This window comes from Camelus ferus, chromosome 8 (assembly GCF_009834535.1).
Source record: "Camelus ferus isolate YT-003-E chromosome 8, BCGSAC_Cfer_1.0, whole genome shotgun sequence".
Classification (NCBI taxonomy): Eukaryota; Metazoa; Chordata; class Mammalia; order Artiodactyla; family Camelidae; genus Camelus; species Camelus ferus.
Window position 1 is genome coordinate 13,587,590 of NC_045703.1, and position 27,837 is coordinate 13,615,426.

General features: G+C 36.7%; 1 protein-coding gene across 1 annotated transcript in view; it reads left to right on the forward strand.

The window, feature by feature from the left end:
* EYS (eyes shut homolog) overlaps window positions 1–27,837 on the forward strand; it is a 1,185,765-nt gene that overhangs the window by 339,662 nt on the left and 818,266 nt on the right.

The following is a 27,837-nucleotide window of genomic DNA, read 5'->3' on the forward strand; positions in this document are numbered from 1 at the left end:
AACGGACTGTGACACAGTTGGTAAATCAGTGGGGCCCCCTCTGGCTCCTCATTTTTCAGAAGGCCTGACATAAAAAATGTCTATGCAAGGTGGATCCACTGACTGTCTTCAGAAAACAGATGACACACAACACAAGCTAAGGCCACGACACTGGTGTGGGCTCTGAGCTGATGCACCGGCAGCCGAGCCGACTTTCACAAGAGGATGACACTAGTTGATGTGAGAAAAAAATGCTTTGGAAAAACAGGCCTGTTTTCATCCACATATTTGGACTACCAGTGTACTGACATTGTTTTCACAATAAAAAGGTAATGTGTGCCAAATTGGTATTTTTGCACAAGGAAGGCAGACAATTAAGGGGAGAATTCTTACTGAGGTTTGGATAGCAATGAGCAGGGACGGTCCATCAGTTATCTAGTCATCGGTATGTCGTGGCCCAGTTCCTTTGTATCCATCCCAGATGCTTCGTCCAAGTCAGTCAATCGCATTCCACTTCCAGGGGTCCCTGTAGGCCTGGGCATGCCACCCGATGCTGATCTCTGAGGTAAGAGTGGAGTTCTTTCCAGGGAAGTTTCCTCACCTCCATATAGGATGTCAGTAAAAGGCAATGACCTTTATTAGACCTTCTAATATTCGGATTATATACATAGAGCTGCTGTTGCCATTTTCAGACCCCAAGGTGGGGACAGGGTGCTGTCTAGTGATGAATGATTCTGAAGGCAGCAGAGCTGAGAGACAGGAGATCAGTGCTGAACTCCTGACTGAACCCCCAGGTGCCTGTCAACCTGGATCTAATTACATGAGATCACTTAAGATCTATTTTTAAGTACAGCTTGACTCAGAGTTCCTTTAACTTGCAGGTAAATCATCTAATTTCCATAATGTGATTAAACTTTATTTTAGTCTACAATTTCAGCTGTAACTTCAGCAATAATAGGAGTTTATTATTGTAGAAAGAACTTCCTACTCATAATCACAAGATTCCATTTCTAGACCTGACCTTGCCACAGATTACCTGTGCGACACGAAGACAGCCACTTGACAAGTCAAGGACTGCAACTTTAGAAGCTGTATCGTATCAAATAATAGAATTTCCAAGTATAGTATTCGCTTATCTACCCATCTTATAAATTGCCAGTAAGAAGCCATTCAGGCTAACTTTAGACTAATATTCATTCCAATTCTTGACTCATACTTTCAGAAATCATACTAGAATAAAGAAAAATAAAAATTAAAGAAAAAGTGGAATTCATAGAAACGGAGAGTAAAATGGTTACCAGCAATTGAGGGCTGGGAGAAATAAGGAGATGGTACTCAAAGGGTACAAGTCTTCAGTTACAAGATGACTAATTTCTATGGGTCTAGATAGAGTCAGTGGTGACTCTATTTAACTATACTGTGTTGTATATTTGAAATTTCTATCAGAGTAGATCTTAAGCATTCTCATTACAAACATAAAAAAGGTAAGTACATGAGGTGATGTATGTGTTAATTAACCTTACTGTGTTAATAACTTCACAGTGTGTACATATATCAAATCATCACACTATACACTTTACTTGTCAGTTATACTTCAATAACGCTGAGCAGGGAAAGAAAAATGAAAACAAACAGAAAGCAGCAGGGTTGGAAAGGATATAAAATTCTCAAACTAAATAAAGTTTGCTAGCTAGATAATATTATGATTTTATTAACTGATTTAAGTATATTATAATGTATAAGGAGATCATTGAAATTATCTAATTCCTAACTATAATTTATGTATCAATTATAAGAACAGAAATGCCAGTGGATTGGTGTTATCCTTCCAAGAGAAGATGTTAAGAAGACAACAGTTTGTTTAAAAAATTAAAGCCTCTTCAAAGCTTTTGATAGCTTTTAGATATTGTGCCTGGGGTCCCAAGGTTACCTTCAGATTTGATGGTTGATTAGAAAGGCTCAGAAAAGCTGATTTACTCCTGGTAACGGATCATTAGAGTGAAAAGTTATGAATTAAAAATAGCAAAAGGTAAAGGACAAACGGCAAAGTCCAGGAGAGAACAGGCACAAGCTTTCAGGTGTCTTCTCCCAGTGGAGCGGGGTGGACAATGCTTAATTCCCTGAGAAATGATGTGTGACAACATGTTAGAAGTGTCACCAATCTGGGAAGTTCACTTAGCCTTGGCGTCCAGGGTTTTAATTTGGGTCACTTACAAGGCATGGATTTTAGCTTATCATTCTCCAGCTCCTGCAATGTTCAAACTGATACAACTTGGTCCAAAGCCTCAGATTTAAAAAAAAAAAAAGGCTTGCATCAAAAATCCCATCATTAGCATAAACTATTTGGTCTCATCCAAGGTGTCAGGTATCAGACGCACTGTTCCCAGGCAGGATATTTCGAGGCTCAGATGTTATCTTCCAGCAGCCAGTAAAGGGCCTGTCCTCCATTGGGAGTAGATAGCGTCTGAGCACCCAAGCCTGCTACGTTAACTACTGTATAGTATTATGTTAAATATTACATTTTTGTGTAGGAATACATAATAGTATACTAATAAGTTGAAACAAAAATCATTGCAAAGCCAAGCAGGAAGAGGTAAAAACTCATCATTTTGAAATAGACCACACGAGTCATGAAATAAAGCAAGGTCCATTGAGTTTCATATTTGCTTTCTTTCACCAACTCATTGGTAATTGGCAATAGAAATATTGTGAAATGCTCTCTGAAGGCTTTAAGTTGGAAGAGGAAAAGAAATGTGTGGAGTGTGATCACTTCTACAAAATACGTAATAATTGTGATGAACAAAAAGATGACTTTATTCAATGTGAAGCACTCGTATTTGGCTACAAGAGGCAGCAGCCCACTTGTGGTGTGGGCTGGACTTTCCAAACCAGACCAAGCGATGCCACTGACATTGATTCAGGAAAATGGGGTGTGAGAGAATGGCCACATCCCAGGTCTCAGGCGAGTCCCTGGGATGCGCCCCACCAAATGCAGGTCCTTGGCTTTGCATAGGAAATAATTCAAGAGTCAGCCATACTTGAGTAAAAATAGATTTATTCAGGGACATACTCCATAGACAGAGTTTGGGCCATCTCAAAAAGCAAGAGAAAGGCCACAAGGTGTGGGGTTGTTAGTTTTTATGGGCTTGGTAACTTCATATGCTAACAAGCGGGAGGATTATTCCAACTACTTTGGGGAGGGGTCAGGGATTCCCAGGAATTGGGCCACCACCCACTTTTCGACCTTTTATGTCAAAGGACCTTAAAAAAGTCCTGACACCTGTGGGAGTGTCATTCAGCAGCTATTATATTTCAATGAGCATATACTGAAGCTCAAGGTCTGCTGGGAGTTGAAATTTCCACTATCTTGGTGCTAAGTGCTGTGTCATCCTTTTAATGGTTGTGCCCTGCCCCCTTCCCTCCTGTCTCAGCATGAGGCTTGCTCCTTTTTTGAACTTGGTATGCATGTAGCTTTAAATGAACATTTTTACATTTGCAGCATTTCCTGTGATTATACGTGTAGCGTCACGGATGTGAGTTTAGATAAAAAGCAGAAAGTCAGAAGACTTTGAAACCAAAATGAGAAGCATTTTGTAACAAGGAGTCGGTTTTCTTCCTTTCCTTTCTTTATGGTTCAGTAAACCAAGAAAACAATAGAAAGAAAATGAAGAAAATTTTGAATGCTTAGCACATAATAAGATACAAATGTTACATTTGGGTAGAATAAGATTTATTCCCTTGTGTAACTTTCTTAGGTATATTTGAAAATAACTGTTTCTTTGTGCTTATTTAAATATGTATAATCAGATTATTTGATTACTTTCCCTCTCATTTTCCTTTCATTTTCTACTGTATCTTACATAAATAATGAATGCTTAATTTTGATAACAGCAGGAGAAACAAAAATAGTGCAGTAGAACTAACATGTGGAAGGGACAAAGATGGCCTTCATATACAGCTATTTTAAAACTTCATGCGTATTATATATTCTGGTATACTACAGATATAAATTTTCTCCCCAAGAGTCAGATGCAAAACCCAAGCCGAATCCATGTGTTTTCTAGTGAAAAATAAAATTGTCTTTACCTTCACCACCATATGGCTGAAAAAAATCCATGTCAGCCAGTTGAGAGCTAGCTGCCCATGTCCTCCCTTTTGGATTGTAGAGCAAATGCTGGGGTGGCCAAGCCGGCATTAAGTGGGGAGAGCCCTGCTCCACAGTTCATCTTGGCTGCCGCTGAAATGCCCATTGTGTCATCCCCATGCTCCTTTCAAAAACAGGTTAATCTGCCAAATGCCTCTAATCCTTTCACACCCGATCGGGCTCCCAGCACCCTCCCCGCGCCCCTCAAGGGCGGCACGCTTCGCTAATTAATGGTCGGGTCCCACTTGTCCCTTCAGCATATCCAGTTGGAACCGCTGAAACCTCAGCTCTGCTCTCCCTCCAGGATTACAACCTCTCCATTGGAGTGGAACCAGTCCAACTGCTCTCTGTCCAGATACAAAAGCCTTCCTTTCTTTCCTAACTTCCCTCTCCATGAAGGTTTGCTTAATCTCATTTGGTGGAAATTAACACAGAGACACTGACCCAGTGTCAGAGCTCGGCTGCTCCAGATTTCTCAAAACACAAAGAACTGTTTAAATGCTCCCTGATGGAGAAAAGAAAAATTCCATTTTCGTAGCAAAAGAAGGCAGTAACACATTTCATTCTCAATCATTTCTCTGTTATATTGGAATAGGACAAAACTTGTCAAGCCTGAAAGTTCCTACCTCTTTTGTGCCACCTTTACTATGGCTGGCTATGTTGTATTTTAATATTGCTTTTGAGTCACAGGGGTTATAAATTATCACCTAAGCTATTAAGCCTCCAAATAATGAATTCTTCCTTATTAATATTTAAAAACTTGATTAGGTTAAACATCTTGTAAGTTTTGAGTAACTCAAAAGAGTAAAGAGAAGATTTGGAAATTGTCTGGGTTTGACATGGATTTGCTTTCCAATTTTACCACAAATCACTTAACTTATTGAAACTGTCTACTGAAATAAAATGTACAACCTAAAAGTTGAGAGTTATATTTTGTTTGGTGGGCATTTCTGAGGACTCGAACCCCTCAACCTGGGATGACAGCCTCTCAGATTGCTCTGAGGGAGAGGTCCAAAGAGATAGAGGAGGACCCAGGATATATAGGCGTTTTTACAACAAAGACAGGTAGTCAGAACATCAAAATATTACTATTAATTAAAGCAAACCAGAAATCTCGAAGTAAAGAATTTGATGTTCTTCTATATATGGGAAGGTGCAAAGGTCTGGGCTCACTGAAATCATTCCTTTGACAAGCACCTAGCTATCCAGGGCCAGTGTCCTGTTCTTTCATGTCCCCGAGGGGCACCACTGGGGGTGGCTGCAGAGGCCAGGCTGCCTGCTTGTCTGCATCCTGAGTTCACTGTTGGACACGGCGGTAGCAGCTGATGACTGGATGGCCACAGCATCCTTTGTTTACTGACATGGCTTGCATTACTTTTCATTCACAGAACCTTAAAATGAGGAATTGTTAGAAGATTCACTCAAATTCACTATATATGGTACTATTTTATTAATTTAAGGACAATATAACTCTGCATTGTATTTAAGTATCAGAATATACATAAGCAAGTATCGATTATTAGACTTTTCAGTTGGGTGATCAGTTTCTTCAATCAAATGAGAGAATTAGATTCAGTTGTTCTTAACCAGAGAGTTGCCTTTGAAAATACACCTGCTTAAGATCTGATTCATTAGATCAATCCAGGCATCCGGATCATTTCTAATTCCTTGGGATCTGATGTGCACTTCTATCTGAGAATCACTGGGTATCTACATAGCACCTTCTAGCTCTAAACTTCTGGGATGTTGAGGGTGGAGTACAGAAGCGTCTGTTTCATGTGCACTAATGACTCACAATTTAGCACCTTATATGAGAAATAAAGGATGGTCTGAAAAATTGAGAGACTTACCTCCTGTGTTTTTAGCAGCATATTTCATTGCATCTTTCATTTAAAAGTATGATGTCTCTTCTAGATTCTTCCATCTGTTTTCATGCTTTTGTTTTTAAGACAGAGGGAATGAATCTAACTTTTTCATCCCAATTCTTTTGTGTGAAAGTTTTCTCCTCACTTATAATAACCTAGTGAAGTGTTATTCTCTTTATGTATTGACGTTTGCTGATCAAAAAATTTGTGCATGAAATTATAGCTTTTCATAAAGGCTGGGTATACTGGTTCAAAATATTTTGAGAGTATTAAAAATAATAATGACTGATTGATTGTAATGCTATCCCAAAGATTCAATTAAGTATTTTGATTAAATGGATTATTTACAACATCTTCAGTAGTGAATATATTGTCAAAAGTTTAACCTAAATCTTGATTTTTTGATAACAACCAAATCCATGGTTAAAAATGGCACTGCAGTGATTTGGTAACACAAAATGAAGTTCTTTGGTCATGTCCATTCTAAATAACCTACTTTCATTTATATGGAATAAAATCTACCTAAAAAAAAAAAAAATTACCCAGATCGCTACCTTTCATTGTACAGATTCTTACTCTAAGAATTTATTGAGAATAATTTAACATTGCGTTTATGAAAGTGGTTCATTATCATGGTTGTTAGTTTTCTTTTCTTTTTACTGTACAGTAGATTATAGAATTGTTTTCCTTGTGTAATCCAAGAGGAAGATATAATTTTAGATCATTCATATGATGACTTGTATAATTCTTCAGTGTATTTTCCTCAGTTGTCAATTTTAACCAATTACTATGTCTATCTGAAGCACCTTATTTCTTTGCCTCTAATCTGCTGTTTTGAGTCTGTCATGGCACTAAAACACAATCAGATTTGTTAGGATTATATGCAAAGTAAAAGTAAATGAAATCTGCAAAAAGATTTGTTTGATCCACCTGAGCAAAGAAATACAGGAGATTTAATACTTTGGACTTATGAAATCTATTTTGGAAGCTCCAATGTATTTTTCCATCTTTCTTATTCCAAGATTCATTACAGAGAAGTGAAATTTACAGATGGCTGATTTTGAGATTTAAGAAATCTGTGGAGCTGTACTGCATTTCATCAATATTGTCTAAGAATGCAACTAATCAGAGAGAATTTTTCCATTTTTAGAGTCTCTAGTAAAAGTAGACAGTTCCTAGAAATAGTCCAGTTTAAAAAAATGATTTAGAACTGATTGAATCAATTTCCATTGCCAATATTGGCCAAAATACACCAATAAATGTGTTTACTCTCAAAGAATTACAAGACAGATTAAGCTTTGATGTATTTCAATGCAAGCATTGTATTTTCTAAATCGTTATTTATGTCACTAGAACTAGGATTCAACTCTGGGCTTTACAATTTATTTCTGAGAATTTAGTAAATAGTTACAGTCCATAGTAAATGTATTTTCCTTAAAAAAAATCACTTTTACTGTCATTTAGATGCATGTCATTTTTAAGTGGTTGAGTCTATATAACTTCTTTTTTTTTAAACTGTTATGTTGTGTTCAGATATTTTCCAAGAATATAATAAAAGGGAAAAAATACATCTTCCTTCAGAACATGTTGACTTCAACAATATATTATTAAGTGACAGGAACAGCGCTCGAAGGATAGTAAATCCTTCATCTCCATCAGTAAAGACTCCATTATGTTCTAACTCTATGTTGTCCTAACTCCCCATCTGTCTGTGAGGAGTTTATCAATAGCGAAGCACCTAGGAAGCGGGAAGTGAACATAAACAAGCACATGGGCAAGTCTGAATTCACATGTGTGTATGTGCACACAGAAGAGAGTGTGTCTTTGTTGTTCAGCTGTTTGCCAACCATCCTGATTTAAGCAGATCAAGAGCTTTCCAAAATCAGGTTCTGGAGCCCCCAGGTCAATTATTTCATGTTTACACTTGTCTTGATTATAATACATACAAAATAATTAGAGCTAGCAGGTAAATAGCCTTTCTACATACACTGGTGAAAATCCTCGGTTTAGGGTAACAGAGAGTTGCCTATGCCTTGTCTTCATTATAATGGTCAAATTGTGCCTCATTTCCTTTACAACCAAAGGCAGCTTGCACACAACAAGACAGACCCTGGAGGCGCACAGCTTCTCTTCACTGGCTATGCTACCTCAAATAAGTCACTCAACCTTTCTAAGCCTCAGACATATGTCATAATATGTCATTTTAATAGTGGACGTATTAATAGCAGTTACTTTCCAGGATCATTATAAAGATTAAATGAACTACTGCATGTAAAATCCTTAACACCGTGTCTGCTACAAATAAAACAATTAACATATATATACCAAACTTCATGATGCTGAGGAGGAGGAGAAGGGATAATCAATTGTAGCTACAGAAAGAGAGAGAGACAGGGAGAGAGGGAAAGAGGAAAAGAGAAAGAGAGAGGAAATAAAGCATTGTAATTGAGCTGGACACTGGGGGTCCCTCCAGGGTCAGACCCCTCCCCTACGTCCTCTGCTGCGGCTCTTTTCTGAAGTACGCAGATAATAGTATCTCATGTATATTTCCTGAGTTTTTCAGATGATGAAAATCACCACCAAAGGGAGGAAATTAACTGCTTGATGATCACAAGAGCATGTGGCCCCCAGACCTCTGGCACCTAGGGGTTGATAGTGTTGGCCACCCTGTTACCTCAACATCAACCAATCAGAAAATTGTGCATGAGCTGAACACGTACCCTGCAAGCCCCACCCCTTACTTGGCCCTTAAACATGCTTTGCTGAAGCTCTTCAGGGGGTTTGGGGTTTTCCTGGGCATGAGCCACGCCATCCTCCTTGCTCAGCACTGCAGTAAACCTTTCTCTGCTCCACACTCCAATGATCATATTTCTTTGACCTCACGGTGTGTAGGCACATGAACGTGCCTTCACCAACAGGATGAATCAATGAATGAAAGCATGAATTGAATGCACAGGTCTTTATCTCTTTAGCTAACTTTAGATTTCTCATAGAGTAAGAACCCCAGAGACTTGGCAGCTACTGATAGCTTTTGCTGCCCATGACCTCAGGCTATTGGGGCTCGTGGGCCGTCCTTTGAGGCCTGCTGGGAGGCTGCTACCTATCTGGTGAAACCCTCCGCACTGGATGGACAAGAACAGAGCACCTCCACCTGATCCCTCTCTGCTCAGGCATCAGGCCTTTAATCTGATTAACTCCCCATGAATGTTATCAGTGCTGCAGCCTTCCGGGTCAGTTCCCCTGATGTAAGTTGCTGGCCTTCTTAGACTTCTCAGAGCAGGAAAATCTCCAGTCATCTAACTGGTGAGCTTATAAGGTTAAAATGGAAAAAAAATATATCCTTTATACTTAAAAAAAAATCTGAAACAAAAACTCAGAAGAGACCCATGTGATTGACGTGGGTAGAAGTGTGAATGAGTTTATGAACATAAATACAGACATATGGGTCTAGAGGGTTATTACTGTGATTTTAGAGTGTGAGCCTGTGATTTGCCTCTTTAATATGCACACTCAAGAGCTAGTTGCCTGTCAGAAAATGTAGATCCCACTTTTTTTCTGTGATGTGATGTGCCTTTCCAGGGCTCCTTTTATAGTTCACTGGCATTTCATAGAAGATATATTTTACAGAGAAAAACCCAGGGCTCATAGAAATAAAGCAAATGCTTCATGATCACACAGCAATAGAAAGCAGAGTGAAGACAGGTCCGCAGATGGAGCGCCTCTCCCAATGTTCATCTGTCCTAGACTGGCCGCACCTCTGGAAGCATTCAGGCTTGAGTTCAGGTGTCCACAGTGTTACCCCAAAAGGTAAAGACCCTAGTTCTTGTCATACCTGAAAGATAAGTTTACAGTCCGGAGACTTTGCTTTGTGTAGCAAAAGATGTTAAAAGATTTATTTTAAAAAAGGAGAAATACACCTCCAAGAATGACAGGTGGGCTGATCCAAGGGAGCAAAAGCAATGTCTTTGTCTCCCCTTCTCTTATAGCCTCACTTAGAGCTGGTCTTTTGATTGATGTCTCTTGTCCCTGGAGCGCATAGTCATGCTTGCCCGCTCTTGCACATGTCCTTACCCATGATGCACACAGACAAGCCCACGGTGGAGTAGGGGGAGCGAAACTGCAATGTTAATCATAATACAATGAGCCAGTGAGCACTGGGTCGTGTCTGGTTAAGTCCTTTCTGCTATCGTGCAGTCATAGCCTGTCGGGTTCTAATCGGTTTCTTGCGGGCGCTCATTTAGAGAAAGTAAAGCCCCTTTATGCTGGAGGCAGACATAACACCACCTTCCTGACCATCCTCCCTCTCCTCCACCTTTTCTGCCCAGTGCTCCCACTTATCTAACTACCTAACAACAGGACTTACGAAACTAGAGGATGAACGCATATCAGCATTTCAGAGGCTCCACAATGCATCCCAACCACCTGCACCATTTTTGAAAATACACTCTTGTTTTGTACTCACTCTCTGGGGATTCTAATTTAGCAAATGGAATGAGGTCTGAGCCTTAGTGTTTTTAAAATACTCCACAGAAGATTGACATGCAGTGCCATAGCACATGAATATTGGGCTCTTCGTTTCATTGGGCTGCATGGGGAAGGCATGGCCCCTGTGAGAGTCAGTGTTTACAAGCCCCTTGGATGCAGAGCTCAACATCCAGCCAGTGCTAACCTGATAGGAAGCCTGCCCTGAAAGGACCAGACCATTCAGGGAATGGCCATTAACATGTGGCAGGATGCAGCCACAGAGACTCAAATTAAATCATCAGCCTCTTTTCTGCAGATGAACTGGAGCTGAGGGGAATTTAGAGCTAGAATTCAAAAAAAAAAAAAAAAAAATTAACTGAGGGTTAAAATAGAGTTAGAACACTGATCATTTCTTTCTCTCTCAAGGGAGAGCTTTTTTATGGAAACAGTGCTATCCTCACCAGTTTTCAAGAGCAATTCCAGAGGTTCTGGTCATCAAAGGGTGGCTATTTGAGGACATTGGTGTGGGAAGAGCAGGCTGACCTATTACGAGAGGTTGTTGAGGACCAATTTAAAAGGCGATCAAACAGAATCGAGCCTTAGAGATGTTTTTCCCAGGATACAGTTGGCCAGCCATATCTACAGGTCTGCATTGGCGGATTCAATCAAATGTGGATAGAAAATATTCAAAAAAGAAAATTCCAGAAAGTTCTAAAAAGCAAAACTTGAATTTCTCTCACAATGGCAACTATTTATATGTGTTCATATTGTATTTACAACCCTTTGCCTACTGCTTACATTGTGTTAGATATTATAAGTAACCTAGGTATGATTTAGAGGTATTATAAGTAACATCCATACAGGAGGATGTGTGTAGGTTATATGCAATACAACTCCCTTTTATGTAAAAGACTTGAGCATCCACAGATTTTGGTATCCAAGGGGAGTCCTGGAACCAATCCCTCTTAGATATTGAGGGATGACGGTATACAATTTTTACTATTATGATTTGATTCTTGTGGGTACTTGGAATTTGAGAGACTGATACCAACCTCTTGCTACCCAGCTGAGATTTCCTCCAACATTTGAGTGGGAGCTTCAGTTACTACTGATTATATGCAATGTAAATCGGACTCTTAATGCTACAAGCAGCCTGGCACAGGCTGAGAATGCCTGTTCAGTGGGTCTTGCATAAGGGTGGCAGAGAACCAGAGCTGTTGAGGGAATACTGGTTAGGAAAAATGCAGTCATTTTATTAGCAGATGCAGTATAAGAGAAACTTATGGCATCTGGGTACAATTGCACTGGACCTAGGAGAGGCAATGGGACACAGGGCTGTCAGTGTCTGGGCTTACAAGCAGGTTGCTAGAGCATAATTAACTTCTGAACTAGAAATGTAGTATGGAAAACATTCACCAGCTTATAAAAATCAACAGCTTTCCTCTTTAGTAGGATACTCAGCCTGGCAAACTCAATTAATGGCTACCGTAACTGGAATGAATGCGTAATAGACAAAGAGTTTGGGACTCAAACCGCATCCAGACTTGGATGAGTTCATTCAACTGCCTAATGCTGACCGTGGAACTGGGAAAAGGCTTTGATTTCTTTCCCTGTAGCTGCGGTTCAATGCATTTTAGAAGTTGGTATGATATTTATGTTTGGTGAGTGAGAGATGGGCAGAAACAGAAATAGCCAAGTCATGAATCATAAAAAGCCCTTATGGAATGGGGAGGAAAATTAAAGAAGACTCTAGCAATAGGCACTAAGAGAAAAGTGAGAATTGGTGGTAGTGTCATGAGACAAGAGGAGTTTAAGAGGAAATATTCAGAAGGATCTTGTTGCCCCACAACCCTTAAAGTGGGTATTTTTTGCTTTGCCCCAGATTTTTGAGGTCAAATTTTCATCCTTCAGATAACGGGGAATGCGTCAAGTAAATGACTTCAATCCAGAAATTACCCAAGCTGAGAATATAAAAATTTATGTACACAAATTAAACATTAAATACTAGAACTATTTAACGAAGATAACTGTTCTCACTAATAAGTTAAATTTAAATTTTGCAGAATAAAATTTCTCAAAATTTGGCTTTTAAGATATTTTATTAAATGTACTATATATACATGAGGATGAATGATTTTTTATAAAGGGAAAAGCTTCTAAGATATTGCATTTTAATCTGGCTATAAATACATTTTTATAAACATAACATTTACCAAAATAAATCAATTTTAATTTAAAAAACCCTCAATTTAGTAAGAAAAATTCCTAAGAGTAAAGAAAAACCATTTTCTAAGGATATGAGCCACTGTTCACTTCTCCCAAGGGGTATCAATGACTTAAGTCATCAGGGATTTTGCTCTTACTGTGTTCTCGCAGAGACAGAGACTAACTTTTTCCTAAAATTTGCCAATTCAACTAGTTTAATCAATGGATTTCTGTCATTTGTCCACTCAATTTTTCCCTTCAGTTTTGTGTGTTCAGTTTTTGTGTTTTCTTCAGTTTCAGTTTGCTCCATATTGTCCAGGTGTCCTTATTATTGTCTCTCAGGGAAACAGTTGAATGAATAAAGAACCCAACTGTGAAAATAAAAATTTAAGCCAGACTATAATTAATGTCATTAAAATTTATGTATAGATATCTGTAAAACCCTAATACAATTAGATCTTATTTTAGAGCAGTTTATATATCAGTCATCAGATATCCCTACTGTGATGTTCCTGTATTTAAAAAAAAAAAAAAAGTTGATTTTTAAAATTCCTTTCTTAGATAAAAAGTTTGACTTCAGTCAGACAAAAGAAGATAAAATTGTTCCAAGCAAATTTTTCTAGAACTGTGCAGATTATGTAGGGAAGCAGAGAACCATGAAAGACAGGGACGAAATAAGGGGGGGGGCATCTCTCTCATCCTCGAGACAGGAGATTTAACCCAACAAATGGGGCCAGTGCCTGAAATGCTTACTGAGAGGCTTAAGTAGTCAGATCCCAAAATAATTTGTTACTTATTGTTCATGCAATTAACAGACAGATCGAAGTGGAGAAATTCTAGCCCTAAGCAAAGTTGTAACATTTATATAGGTTACGACCTGTTCACGGGCTCCTGGTGACTTTTTGACAGAAGTCATCTTCAGTGGCCATCTACTTTTGTTCTCAGTGATGAACTGTGGTTGCCCCAGTTGAAAGGCCATTTATGCAAGGCCTGTCCTGTATGTGTATGTTCACGAAACAAGACAGAATCTTATCACATACATGCAGAAAATTAATAAATGGGATGTCAGGGGAGGATCCGATATATATTCATCTTCTGATCTAAAGCCAAAGCTCTAGATTCCATGAATTTTAAAAATAGTTGATCCTTTCTTTGTTAAAGAGAGACAGAATCTGACAGATTCTTGAAATTTCCAGAAACTAGGACAGAAACTTTTATTTCTGCCAGCAGAAGCTTGTTTGCTAAAATAGGAGTGGTGTTGAGGGGTGAGGGTGGAGAGATAGATGATAATAAAATCTGGATTACATCGGAGAGAGAAGTCCACTAGGAAAACGGACCCTGGGCTGCACTAGGAGATGCAGAGCTAGTTCAGACTCCCTTATTATATAGAGCATCTTATAAATCCACTGTAAATAAATTTATAAGTATATTCATTTTTCCAATTTAAAATCGTGTCTCTTCTGACAATAATCTATGCTAGCTAATTATTTTTTATGTTTTCAAATAATTCCATTGTCTTATTTTTCTTGTATACCAAGATTGATTACTGTCCAGAGTTCTGAGCTACTTTTATAACTTTTTGAATAACTCTTTAATAATGTTTTAAAAACCAGTTGCAAAATTATTGCACATGTAAACAGTTCAAAGAATTAGGGAAAAATAACTAAATTTTTTTTTTTAAGTTCTTTCAAAGTTGACTACCAAATGAGCTTAGGGTAACTAATATAACCATTATATTCTGCTTCAGAAAACTGTTGTGGAAAATATTTTCAAAAACCTATTCATTTTCAGCTGATCATTTGGTATTTAACCTGCTCCTGCAGAAGAGAAGTCATCCAGGGGGATAACCAGTTGAGGATGGGGTCATATCTCCTTCTACATCACTGGAAGAGTGAGAATAGGGTAATATGTGAAGGCCTAGGGACTGAATCTGGCTTGACTCCCAGCGGTCACTTTGTAATGGTTTATGTTTGAATTATCTTCCAAATTTAATATCAGAAAAATGTCATATTAAGAATCAGGATGTTCTGGGAATGTAAATTGGTGTAGCCACTATGGAGGACAGTATGGAGGTTCCTTAAAAAACTAAAAATAGACTGACCCTATGATCCAGGAATCCCACTCCTGGGCATACATCCAGAGAAAATTACTACTTAAAAAGACACATGCACCAAAGTTCATAGCAGCACTATATACAACAGCCAAGACATGGAAAGAACCTAAATTTCCATCAACAAATGAATGTATTTATATATATATAATGGAATACTACTCATTCATACAAAAGAATAAAATAATGCCATTTGCAGCAACATGGATGGACCTAGAGATCATCATTCTAAGTGAAGTAAGCCAGAAAGAGAAAGAAAAATACCATATGCTATCACTCATATGCAGAATCTAAAAAAGAAAAAGAAAAAAGAATACACTTGTTAACTCATCTACAAAACAGCAGCAGACTCACAGACATAGTAAACAATCTTATGGTTACCAGAGGAGAAAGGAGATGAGAAGGGATAAATTGGGAGTTCAAGATTTGCAGCTACTAACTACTATATATAAAATAGATAAACAACAAGGTTCCACTGTATAGCAAAGTGTACTATATTCAATATCTTGTAACCTATAATGAAAAAGAATACAAAAATGAATATATGTATGTATGCGTATGACTGAAGTTACATTGTTAGTTGACTATACTTCAATAAAGAAGAATGCAAAAAAAAAAAAATCAGAATGTTCACCTTCATTTGAATAACCAAGATATCTGATAAGTCCAGGCTGACTGTAACATAGAAAGTGTTCCTGGAGTTGGTGGCCTCTAATTGCTTTAGACAACATTCTCCTTTGTTTCCCTCTCATTTTACTAGTAACTGCTGGTCTCCACCAGGGATCTAATGTGCTGGTGTCTGAACACTACAAAATAGTGGAAGCTTGTCCCAAACTGGGCTTCCCTGGTTCCAAGGTTCCAGGCTTTCATGAGCACTCCATTTAAAGACTGGGCTATAGGGCATTCTTCCACCAAGACCCACAAAGGGAGAAATTACCCCAAAATCAAATTAAAAACTTAGAGAAAATAACAAAGGAAATGTTCCTTACCTGATAGAAAATCATCATGTCCATTTTACAGTAACTTCATTAATACCAGTACAGAGGAAAGAAGGAAAGGTAAGGTCCTTAAAGGGCCTCATGATGGCATCATGATATATTTTAAATAATGATTTAAAAATTTGTGGGTAGCAATTTCCATTTTTCATCTCATCCTTTTTACGTTGGGACGGTCATCTTTTCCGAGTACAGTTTTGTGCATGCGGGAATGTTAGTGTTGATGTAGACTTGAATGAGTGAGTGTGTATGCATTTATCATCTATCTTCTCCTGACGCAAATAGCTCATATACCTCCTGATTTCTTATATTCACTTGGAAATAGGAGCAGATTAATTGACATAATGCAGTAATCTATCTTTTTTATGTTTTCACTAGAGGAAAAATGCACTCTGCTGAGACAGGTTCAGTTAAGTAAGTCACTCTTACTATTATTGTACATTCTTCCATTTAGGCAGCAAGCGATCCTGTGGACATTTTGCGCATAGATGACCTCTTTCTAAGCTAATTCCGATTCAGTTAGACTCTGCAAGTAAATCAAAAGATGAAGTTGGTATGAACGATTTATCTTTTTAAGGATCCAGGACATCAGTGCAAAGGAAAAATAAGACTGACATGAAGTTCATAATGTTCTAAAATAAGAACCATTTAATCAATGATATCTGTTTATGTAACAGATTTATGCTTGACATCCATTTCTCTGACACTGCAATCATGCTAAGGATTTTTTTAAAAAGACTTCCAACATATATTTAGATCTTTTTACCAAAGAGCTGAAAAATAAAAATTCTATGTAAACACATACAACAGGATTATAATGATTTACTTTTATGTTAATTGATATTATTATTATGTGTTATTTATTACTATATATTATTTTAATGGTGATACATTATTAATAATTATAATGGGGGTTTTGCTAAAAAAATTCTAATGTAGTAAGTATAAATGCAACTCAACAAAATGATTGGAAATTTTTGGTATAAATTATATATTTACTAAGACATCTGCCATCAACTCTAAATAATGATATATTTACTTTAAATTACTAATATTTAATAAAATTAAATGCTCAAAAACTTTCAAAATTATTAAAAAATTATGTATCTCTGTAGTGATTGATCTCAGTGACAATGGATGTTTATGGCCCTATTGAGTCAAACTTTTGCAAACAATCCCCAAATTTCCTTGATTTGGATCCCCTATCAATAAAATATTTCCTTCACATATTTCTAAAATATGAATTATTTATAAATCATGACTTTTTTTCTGTGAATATAATTATAAAAACATACACATAAAATATAAATTAAAAAATAATACAGTAAATAAAATAAAATTTAAATGTTGTTGATAATTAATCTAAATTTTTGCTTATTGAAAAGGTATTATAATTGATTCATGAGTGCAATGTTATTAAATGCACCATCACCCATCACCCTTTTTAATTGTTGAAATTTGGCATAGTCATTTGAAAGTCAGCTTTTAATTTCAACTTACGAAAATACTTGATTTTAAGGGCTGACCAAGATTAAAAAGATACTATGCAACGGTACATAATTAAAAACAGAAAAAAGTATAACATTGGTTGTGCTTACCAGATTCTTATATTTACATTTCAGCCACGCCCACTAATTATGCAAACCCTGCAGGGAGAAAGGGAGGTCCTGCTGCTGGCTTGGTCTTCTTCTCTGCTTCCCTTACTTTTGCTACAGGTACTATTGTGGCCTGATGTTACTGAAATCTATGGTCGTCTGGGTTAAGAAGGTATCTTTTTGTACAGCGAGGCACTTTATGCATCGTTCTAATTCTTCGGAGACATTGCCACTGGTAACACCTGACAACAGCTTTGGGAAAGCCAAGCTCTCCTCCGTCTGCCACTTACAATTCCCTCTTCATTCCACTCCGTGACATAGCCCATCGTTCACTTTTAGCCCAAGCCAAAGAGGAAACCCTCTTGAGAGGATCCCTTTAAAGCTGGTCTGCAATATCTCTTTCATTTCTTTGGATTCCACAACAGTTGATGCAGTTTGATAAAGTGGCTGAGATGTGCGTGAAGCCAGATGACCGTATTCAAATTGTGACCTAACCTTCTATAAGCTATAAATGTGTGCTAATCACGGCACTATTTTGAGCTTCAGTTGCCTGAGCAATAGGAGGAAATACATGGGCAGAATAATGGAAGGAATTGCAATTTTTGTGAGGTGATTGGGAAAAGTTCAAAGGGGATATTAAAGCAAAGAGCTTAAAAAAGTGAGTGGGGTGTGGATCATACAGGTATCCTTGGGAGAGTGCTCAGGGTGGAGGGAACAGCAAGTGTTACGTTTTGGAAGGAAGAGCATGCTTGGCCCGGCAAAAAATAGAGATGGAGGTGAGAGTGGCGAGAGTGAGAAAGGATGGGCAAGGTTGGATGAGTTCACCAAGAAGGTCCAGAGGCAGATGAGGACATATCTAGTAGGCCTCACAAAGACTTTGTTTTTCACTCTGAATAAGGAGGAATCAGTGAAGGACTTTGAGTACAAGTCTGACAAAATCTGACTAAAGTTTTTTTTTTTTTTCCTTCTCTTCCTGGGGTTTAGTTCTTTCTTGGCTGTGCCACACTATGTTCTAATTCAGAGGGTTTTCCTGTCCTATTTCCCAAGCAAGCTTCTGGAGGACCAGGACCATTAATCAGTCATCTTTGAATCTACAGAGCCTAGTACACCACCTCGATTAAAAAAGATGCTCAATGATTATGTTCTGAAGGGATGAATTGCAAAGGGAGAAAAATTCAGTTCTGAATGTCAGCTGAATGCAGCAGAAAGACCTGTGTTCTGAAATTCAGTACATCTAGAATTTTTGCTCAGCAACACTGGCTTTGTGACCTTAGGACAATTCTGTCCTTACTAATTCACTCATCAAACCTTTTTGATTAGATTCTATGAACAAGGTATGGCATCTCCTAAATCATCTGGCTCTGAGTTGTGTTGTTTTGACAGCGAGAGCTGCACCCTTCTGTAAAGTCCTGTTCTCTTTCAAGTCCTATTCTAGTTCTAAGTTAAGGGTATTGTGAGCCTCAAGGAATTTTTGTCTTAACTAGCTCAAATGGACCATTTCCCAGGTGTGTTTTAATGAAATTGAAGACTGGAAACTGTCTCCCAACTATTAAAGCCTTAGGCCTATTGAGAAGACATTAGTTTCATAAAACTTTAAAAGGCTTTCCCCCATTCCGTTTGACATTGCTAATGATCTTGAATCTACTTTTCCTCTTGATATGCTTATATTGTCTAATTCATAAAACTTAACAAAGCATATACAACATATAAACTTACATCACTCTTCAATTTAACAGATAGGGACACATTCAAATATACTCATTAATGCAGCTGTATTAGTTACCATCAGACATGCTATGATGTGAATGCAGCCACTAATTACTGAAATACATATTTAATAATTCATCTTTCATTAATAATGTACCATAAAATACTGCACATAAAGGAATATATGATATATTTATTGTGGCATTCTGGAGAATTATCTTGAGGCTAAAGACTAATTTAAAATATGATCATCTTTATCACACATTCTGGGCTATTTCATGAAACAGCCATATATTCTATTCATGACCTAGCTTTAACTTGGTTCCTCAGAAATGTTCTTGCACTATTTTTAGTGCCTTGGGGGAGTAGAGTGGGTTTTAAACTAAGAGCATTTCTCCATAATCATTGCACATTATTGTAGCATGTTGAAATAATAATAAAATTTAACATTGCCGCATTTTATGGGGAGGAAGAAAATAAGCTTGCACCATATTTTTTGTTACTACCTATTCCAGGGTGGATAGTCTCTTTGTGTGTGTGTGTGTGTGTGTGTGTGTGTCTGTATACACACACACATTTTTTTTTAATTTTAGCAATGGAAACAAAAGGTGTCATTTATTTCACTGGACATGTTTTCTACCTTATTTGACCACCTGGGAAAACGGAGCTTGGTGGTGTCCTGAAGGACTGTGTGGCTCTTAAATGGTGACATCTGAGGAGCTCCCTCAGTGATTTGACTTCATCTTATATGGAAAATAACTTGCTGTGGCCCAAGAATGGTGGCTTTAGGAAATTTTCAAAATTACAATGCATATTTGTTAAGTAATCTGGGTAATAGTTTATCTTTGAAAATATCTTTTATTGCTCAAGTGACTATATTGTTTAAATATGTGTATTGTGTAACAAAAGGAGTCCTTTATTTGGATATGTACATCTATATGAATAGACATACATATATATATATATATATATATATAGAAAATAACTGTTTTGCTCAACTTATTGACCTTATTCTTCATGGGTTATTTATTTTCCCTCATCCCCCTTAATTTATCCCGCTCCGCTGCTGGCATAGTTAAGTCCCCAGGATCTACCTGTTGGCATCTGATCTTTGCTTTTTCTCCTCCTTCTTAAGTGTAGTCAGATGTTTCCTGATACATGCCCTCATCTGCCTACCCTTAGAAAATTTGAAACCCTACCAGCTGAAACCAGTGTCCATCTTTAAGCTCCTCCCAAATAATTAGTTTTGCATCTTTCTCAGCTTTCTTTGCCTCATGTCTCCAAAACTTGGTGGTGTTTTGTTTGTTTGTTTGTTTGTTTGTTTGTTTGTTTGTTTTATTGGTACGGAATCTACCTCAGTTGTGAAAGATGCTCTGCTTTTACTTTCATTTCTAGTCTTTTCTTTAATGACAAGATCATAAGATCCCATAAGGCCAAATGCCTTCCCTTAACCAACTGCATCAGCATCACCTGGGAACTTTCTAGAAAAGGGAATTCTCAGGCCTTATCTCATACCTGGATGTGTGATCAGAAACACTGGAGTGAGGCCCAAAAACCTTAACCAGCCTTCCACATAGTTCTAATCTCACCAAAGTTTGAAAATTACAGCCATAAGGTTTTGTGATTATGAATTTCTTCCCATCACACTGGGTTTGGCCTTGATTATATTTTAGCATGTGTCCTGATTTGAATTTTCTTTCCTGCTTCTGTGCTATGTTCTCACCCAGGACACCACAGTAGGGCAAGCCTGGATTCTTTGCTACCAAATATTGTCCATAATCAGCTCTCTTTACTGTTCTAGGTGCCTTTAAAGTAAGTGTTTCTCTGGGACCTTAGATTAACTCTAATGGAATAGATTCATCTCAATCTTTTCTCGGCAAGGCCCAGAGAAACATCCCTTATTTATGAACTCTCCTTGTAAATTCCTAGCCCCAAAAGACAAAGGAAAATAATACAAGGTGTAATGTATTTTTCAATCAGATCTATATTATTAGATGTCATTAGGAAAACTATTGTGATTTCTCTCCTTTCCATAGGAAATAGTCACCTACCCCTAAGTCAGTCCTGCCAAGTGTGCCACAATTTTAGGGCTTGTTACATTAATTAATATACTAATTAATTAATATACTAATATAGTTCTGTTTATTTATATGGGGAAACTTATTTCCATCTCCTTTTAATGTCAAATTGGCTGTTTCATGAAATTATTGACACACATTTGTGCCAGCATCACAGCTCTCTTTTGTCTCTGCATGAATGGGGATGGGTTTCACAATACGTAATAAATATTAGTTCATAATGATGGTTATGCTAAAAATAGGGCTTTGCATTATAAAATAGGCTAATGCTATAAATTTATAAGCCATGCCACTTTGAGCATGACTCATTTTATATTTTATCACATACTGATTTTTAAGCTCCTACAACAAATGTCTCCCTAAAAGAAGCTGTAAAATATAACTGCACATGTCTAATTTGACAACTTCTTTTTTTGACAACTGCTTTTCAGCAAAATTATTTATATTCTTGGTTCTTTTCCTTTCTATTTAAAAATGCATGTGTTATACTATAGTTTATTCATTTCATATTTAATAAGAAATATGAAGATAGTTAAATACTATTTTTACATTGAGTAGGTTATTTTAAAATGTTACTTGAACTTAACACAGTTATTTATCTATAGATGTCACATAAAATATAGCTTAAAATGTCTTAGCAAATTCATTTTTAAAAGTTACAATAACATATAAATATCCTCCAAATTTTAATACGAGATTTAGTTCTGATTAAGTTATATTTGTTTCACACAAACTCTATTTTCAGTATAACTATTACTGAATGATTATGCTTTACTTAGCAAACTAAAGGAAAACTTATGAATTAGGAAACTCAAAAGAAGGGCTTTTTAGGAGCTTACAAAAGATACTGACAGAAATTTACTATGAGACCTCTTTGATTCGAATAGCTCTGTTTATGTGCAACATCCACTTTAGCTAAATCATGTTTGCAGTAAATGACCATTTGTTAATGATCAGTTCTTTAGGGGTTTATTATTGTTGAAAGGACAGTTGTTTTGTGAATGTTATGTATATATGGGGAAGAGGGAATTGTAATAGAGAAAGCAAAACAGTTTTAAAATGAGAAAAATTATCCTAACAGATGTCCCCATCTCACATGTCATAGACATATACAATTCAAATAACCAGGGGCCTTTCCTCTTGGGAAGTCCTCCTTAAGTTATTTCATAGAAAGGATGAATTGTTGCTTTGAGCCCTGAATTATACGTTATTTATAGTCATGTACTCTTTTATAAGAAAAAACAATTTTTGCATGCAGGCTAGTACAGATGGGCATTGTTGGAAACAAAATTATCATTATTATGTCTTATTCAATAAACCAATAAACTGCATTTTTAAATCAGCCTTAGACATTCTCAGATAACAGGATAAGCTGATAAAATAATAATAAAATGTGTGCAGCTCCCAACCCAATCAATCTCAAATGCCATTTTCGGAAAATGAAAAGATCTGGGGACTTGGCACATTTCAGTAAATTCACATGAGAGACAAAATCATTGATTCTGCCTTTTATTCTTTGGGCAAATGTGCTTTCCAGTAAAGTTAACTGTTAGCCTGCTGTATTTTTTCTCTTACATAAAATGGGCTACTAGTCTTTAGAGTTAACTTTAACAATTTTAAAGCCACGCACACACCAACATGTCCATGCGACACAGTATTCTTACAAAACTATCGCCCTAATGTGGGAAGTCAGTGTCATTCAATTCAACAATGACTAATTTTTTTAAGAACTTACATATTAAAAGTCCTTGTTCTTTGTGCTGCTAAGATATACAGAGATTAAAAAGATAATATTGCTGGCCTCAATACATTTGTAAATTATGAGAAAAGTGAAAGAAAATTATGTTCAGATAAATAATAATTATTTTTATTTTTTAAATAATAGTAATTTAAAATAGAATGTATCATAAGAAGAAAAAAGAGGGTACAGATTGTTCTTCAGGTTGGAGGAAGAAAGTGCAGTTCTCTCTCTCAGAAATATTTGACTTTTATAGGAAAATGTAACATTTGGGATATTGGAGCATTGTCTCTCTACCGATGAATATTAAAAAGCCTAAGCATCTATCATGATGCTGTTAAAAAAGATTCTTGGAGGCCATCTCCAGAAATCCGGATTCAGTAGTTCTGGGCTGGGGCCCAGGAATCCATCATTTTCAACAAGCATCTCAGATGCTTCACATCAAGCCACCAAAGATAACCTTTTGAAATCATAGGCGGTGCCTTGAATTTTACATGATGAGGTTTTTTTTTTTCCCCTGTTTTTTGATCAAGTTAACCCAATAATATTCAAATAAATTCTCTCTCTTGTCATATTTTTCCTTCTTTTGGTTAACTTGGCCAGAAGCTATTTCTGTGGCTTAGGCTTTAGGCTGTATATACAATTTCTGAATCAGTGTCTCTGGCTGTTCCTTAAGGCTATTTTTTTAATCTAAATAAATATTTTTCATAACCTAAATATTTTGTTAATGTACTTGTGAATTCTTAAAAAGCTCATATATTTAATTTGATGATGGAATTAAACACAAAATTCTACTGTAAATATACTTTTCTCAATGTGTGTTTGTTCTCTAAATTTTAGTTATATAAAACTTGATTTGGTTTTGAGAAGAAAAGAGGAAATTTTTAATAAGGTTGATTGTGTCTCATATTTCAATTTTACATATTCATCTGTAGACCAACCAAAAGAGCATTTTATCATTTCATTTGGAGATGATAAGAAAGTTCATTTTAACAGTGGAAACAATGTGTGTGTTTATGAGAAATTCAGGTAATATTGTGAAATAATTTTTCATCATTTATTTTCTGCAATCGTACGTCAATATAAGGTTTGAGCCTTCAAGACCTAGGACAGAACTAAGCACGTCTATAAATGTTCCATAAATTGCTGACATTATGTCCTTTCTGTTTGGTTTGCAAGAGCAGTTTGTGCACTGATTCAAATGTAATCAAGGCTCCAAATGTTATGCTCTGAACTGAAGACAGAATAGTAAGCAATCCACAATCCCTTCCCTCAAGGCTCTCACAGACAGAGAGGAATAAATTGCCTTGACCATAAAGTGTGATGAAAAAAATATCCCATGACCCACAAAGCTAAGTTGTTAAATAAATATGTTTTAACTTTTATTTTATTTTTTGACATTTTATTGGAATGTAATTCCTGTACAGTAAACTACACATATTTCAAACGTACAGTTTGATGAATTTTGGCAGTTATATTCACCAATGAAACCACCACCACAATCAAGATACCTAATATTTCTATCACTCGTCATGAGGTGCAAAGTTTGAAATTTGTTAAATATGTTTTAAATAAAAATTTGTCAAATACGTTTTAAATAAAAATTTGTCAAATATGTGTTTTAACACTCTCAGTGCCAGCTGTTATTTCTCTTCATGGCACAGACGCTGGTGATTTTGTGCACATCCTGAGTGCTTGTGGTTTCCTCCTTCCGTCTGTCGTCCTACTAGATCGTGAGCCTGAGGCCACTGTGACCTCGGGGACCTTCTCTCACTTGTTGATTTCTGTATGCCTGGTGCCCAGAACATGGAAGGGCATCAGTAGGTATCTGTTAATTGAAAGAAGAACATGTCTTTCTATAGACTTGGTTTATGAAAGTCTGAGCTTCCCACAGGTGTATTTTGTCAAAGAAAATTGACCCTTTATACTTAATTACTCATGCCTCTTATAAATAAAAATAACTATATACATACATGCATATATATTTATAGATATACAAATATATAAACATGTGTGTAATAACAGAATATATCACAAATTATAAAATATATACTATTACATACATATATAATATACATATATACATATAGGTACATATAAATACATAGATATATAATAGCAGTACAGGCTAGCAGTAAAGTCTGATTCATATATATTATATAATATTATATTTTTAAAATGACCTTTGATATATGGAAGAGATTAAAAATTAAGATGCCAACAGATTTTTTTCAGCCTGTCATTCTTCTCAATCACTCAATTTAATTTTGATTCTTTTACATTAGGGGTGAATTGGGAAAGTGAGCTTTTGTCTTTAAGGAATTGAAAAGAAGATCCGGAATACCTAACATGAATATTCATAGCTAACATACATTGCATTCCTGTAGAAATAGCGGCTGTACTGAAGTCACAGATGTGCTATGTAATTATTGCAACATTCTAAAGTAGGAGACTTGTAGAATTTAGGTAACAGCAAGGGTCACAGAGGGTTGCCAAGGTGAGATTTCACCATTCCTTTGAAACTCCACTGTTGGTACAATTGTCTACACCCTTTACTGCCTCTGTACATGTGGAGATAGGTCAGTGATATCTGTGTGAAGGAAGATGTGGTCATGTCATCTTTAGACCTCCAGCTAGGTGGGGCTAAGTCCTAGTGGAGGGCATGTGCATATCATCTTGCAAGACAGTGATCTTGGTGTCATCTTCAAACAAAGGAAGGGGGTGCCTCCTTCTACAGTCCTAGTGTGTTCCGGGGGATTTGGGTACTACTGCTCTTATAATTAGGTCCTGGCCTGCTCCTCAGTTTTAACATCTCTCCAGCTGCAGGAGATGAAAGTCTCTTTATAAACTTCCAAAGAAGTATCCTAACTCTTACTCTTTAAAATGGTGATTATCCACCCCCACCTTTCTTTCGCTGTTTAGCTGCATCAGTGACACTCAGCAAGAGCCATCTAATTCCATTGTTCTTATGATTTCTCCTTCCTCCTCCTAAATGCCTGTGGCACTGTATTTGCCAGCGCATTCTCTTCCATCAGTATCCCAGCCCCCTTTCCAGCTGGTATAATATCAGTTGTTCTACTGGGCCATGCTCTGGGTCATCCACACCACACCTGCAACCACTGACAGAGTCCTTTTTGCCAACTGACTCACAGACAATCAGCTTCAAAATGAGATTTTAGTGCATTAGTTTTAGCGCCTTAGTCCATGTGCTAAACCAGTTCTGGCCCAAACTGTTTTAGACAGGATTCCATAGGAAACTTTTGAAGAGATGAGATATTTTATATGGCACGTTTGTTGTGATGTACTCTGGGAACAATCTCTGTGAGGACACAAAGGAGAGAGAAGTTGACAGGGAGCTTAGTCACCTAGTCCACATTTATTAATATAAATGTTACGCCCTGTTATGAGCAGTTAGATGAGCTGCTCCGTAGCTTGCAAGTAGCAGCATCGTAGACCAGAACCAAACACCCTGACTCCTCCTCTGGGGTATTTCACTCATAGCTCCATTCACAGTAAGTCAATGGTTTCATGTATGTAGAAAATATATGAACCCATAAGTGGTTTAATTTAAGTAGAAAATTTTACTTATAGATAGGGTGAAAATATGTCTTCATTTCCTGATTCTACAAAAAATAAATGAATGAATGAATAGATAAATAAATAAAGGAGAGAAAGAAGATAAAGAAGGAACAAAGGAAGAAAGAATTATCCATCTGATTATCCTGAGGCGAGAAAGGAGTAGTGATCAAATCAGTAACATTAAATTCAAAAATGCCCAACACATCGCAGAGGGCTTGTTTTCATAATTAATGAAATTTGAGAATAACAAACTTACTTCTTGGAATTATCATTGGATTCATGGGTCCCAACAGGCTGATGATAAGGGAGGGTGATTTGAAATTGCAGTCCATGCTTTTCTGAGCATTGTTACGCGGTGGTCTTCGCCCTTCCTGCCTGCTACTTTCTTTGTCACAACACCTGAGGTTGAGTTCTTACATCACCTTTCTCACTACTGATTTCTACCGCAAAGGTAGCTTATCAGCCTACAGTACCATCATGGTGGGAAAATAGCTATGGCAAAACAGATCTCCTGTCAAGAAAGGGCAACCCACAGAGACTCAAAGCATTGAACAATCATTTAGGTCATGAAAATTATGACTTACATTAGTTCTTACATTGTGACTCTTTAACCAGTGCTCTTTTAACTGTGAGGAGCTAAGATTCTTCTTGGAAATTGCTAGGAAATAACTATGTTTAGAAAAGGAAAAAAATACAGAAAAATTACAATATATGGTATTTGCTGAAGATTATCCCTTTAACTCTGGAAATAAACTTTAGATTTGGATGGCATTAAATTTTATTATATATATAAAATGTAAAATTTATTGGAAATATACTATATGCATATATCATTATATATGCTAGATATATCTATAATTATATGCAATATATTGTGTCTATCTATCCCCCATCTACCTAGTTACACATAAATGTTTTCTGTTTAAACATAAAGAAAACCTCTACCTAATTTTTACAGAATTTGAGATAAAAATCCTTATAAATTTAAAATATCAAGAGCCCAATGTTTTAGAGTATGTAAAACAGTCTAAATAAATTGAAGGACACATTCAAAATATCTTTATATTTTGTCATATTCATTTATTTTACTTTACCAAGTGATGCAATGATCTGTTGTAAGGGTCTGTTGGAAATATCTAAAACAATAAGCAAATATTACATTATTTGTGTGGTACTTGCTTCTACTTCTGCTGTGAAAAAAACCTAGCTTACTTTTCTATTTTTAGAGATGCTCATTTCCCTTGGGGTCACTATGCTGGAAATGCGATCTGTACTTGTGGTTTGAAAACTTCCAGGCACACTGATTTGCATATATCCTGAGGCTGCAAATATCCCACGACTGTGTCCTTCAGTCAAAGCGATGATGCTTACTATCTCT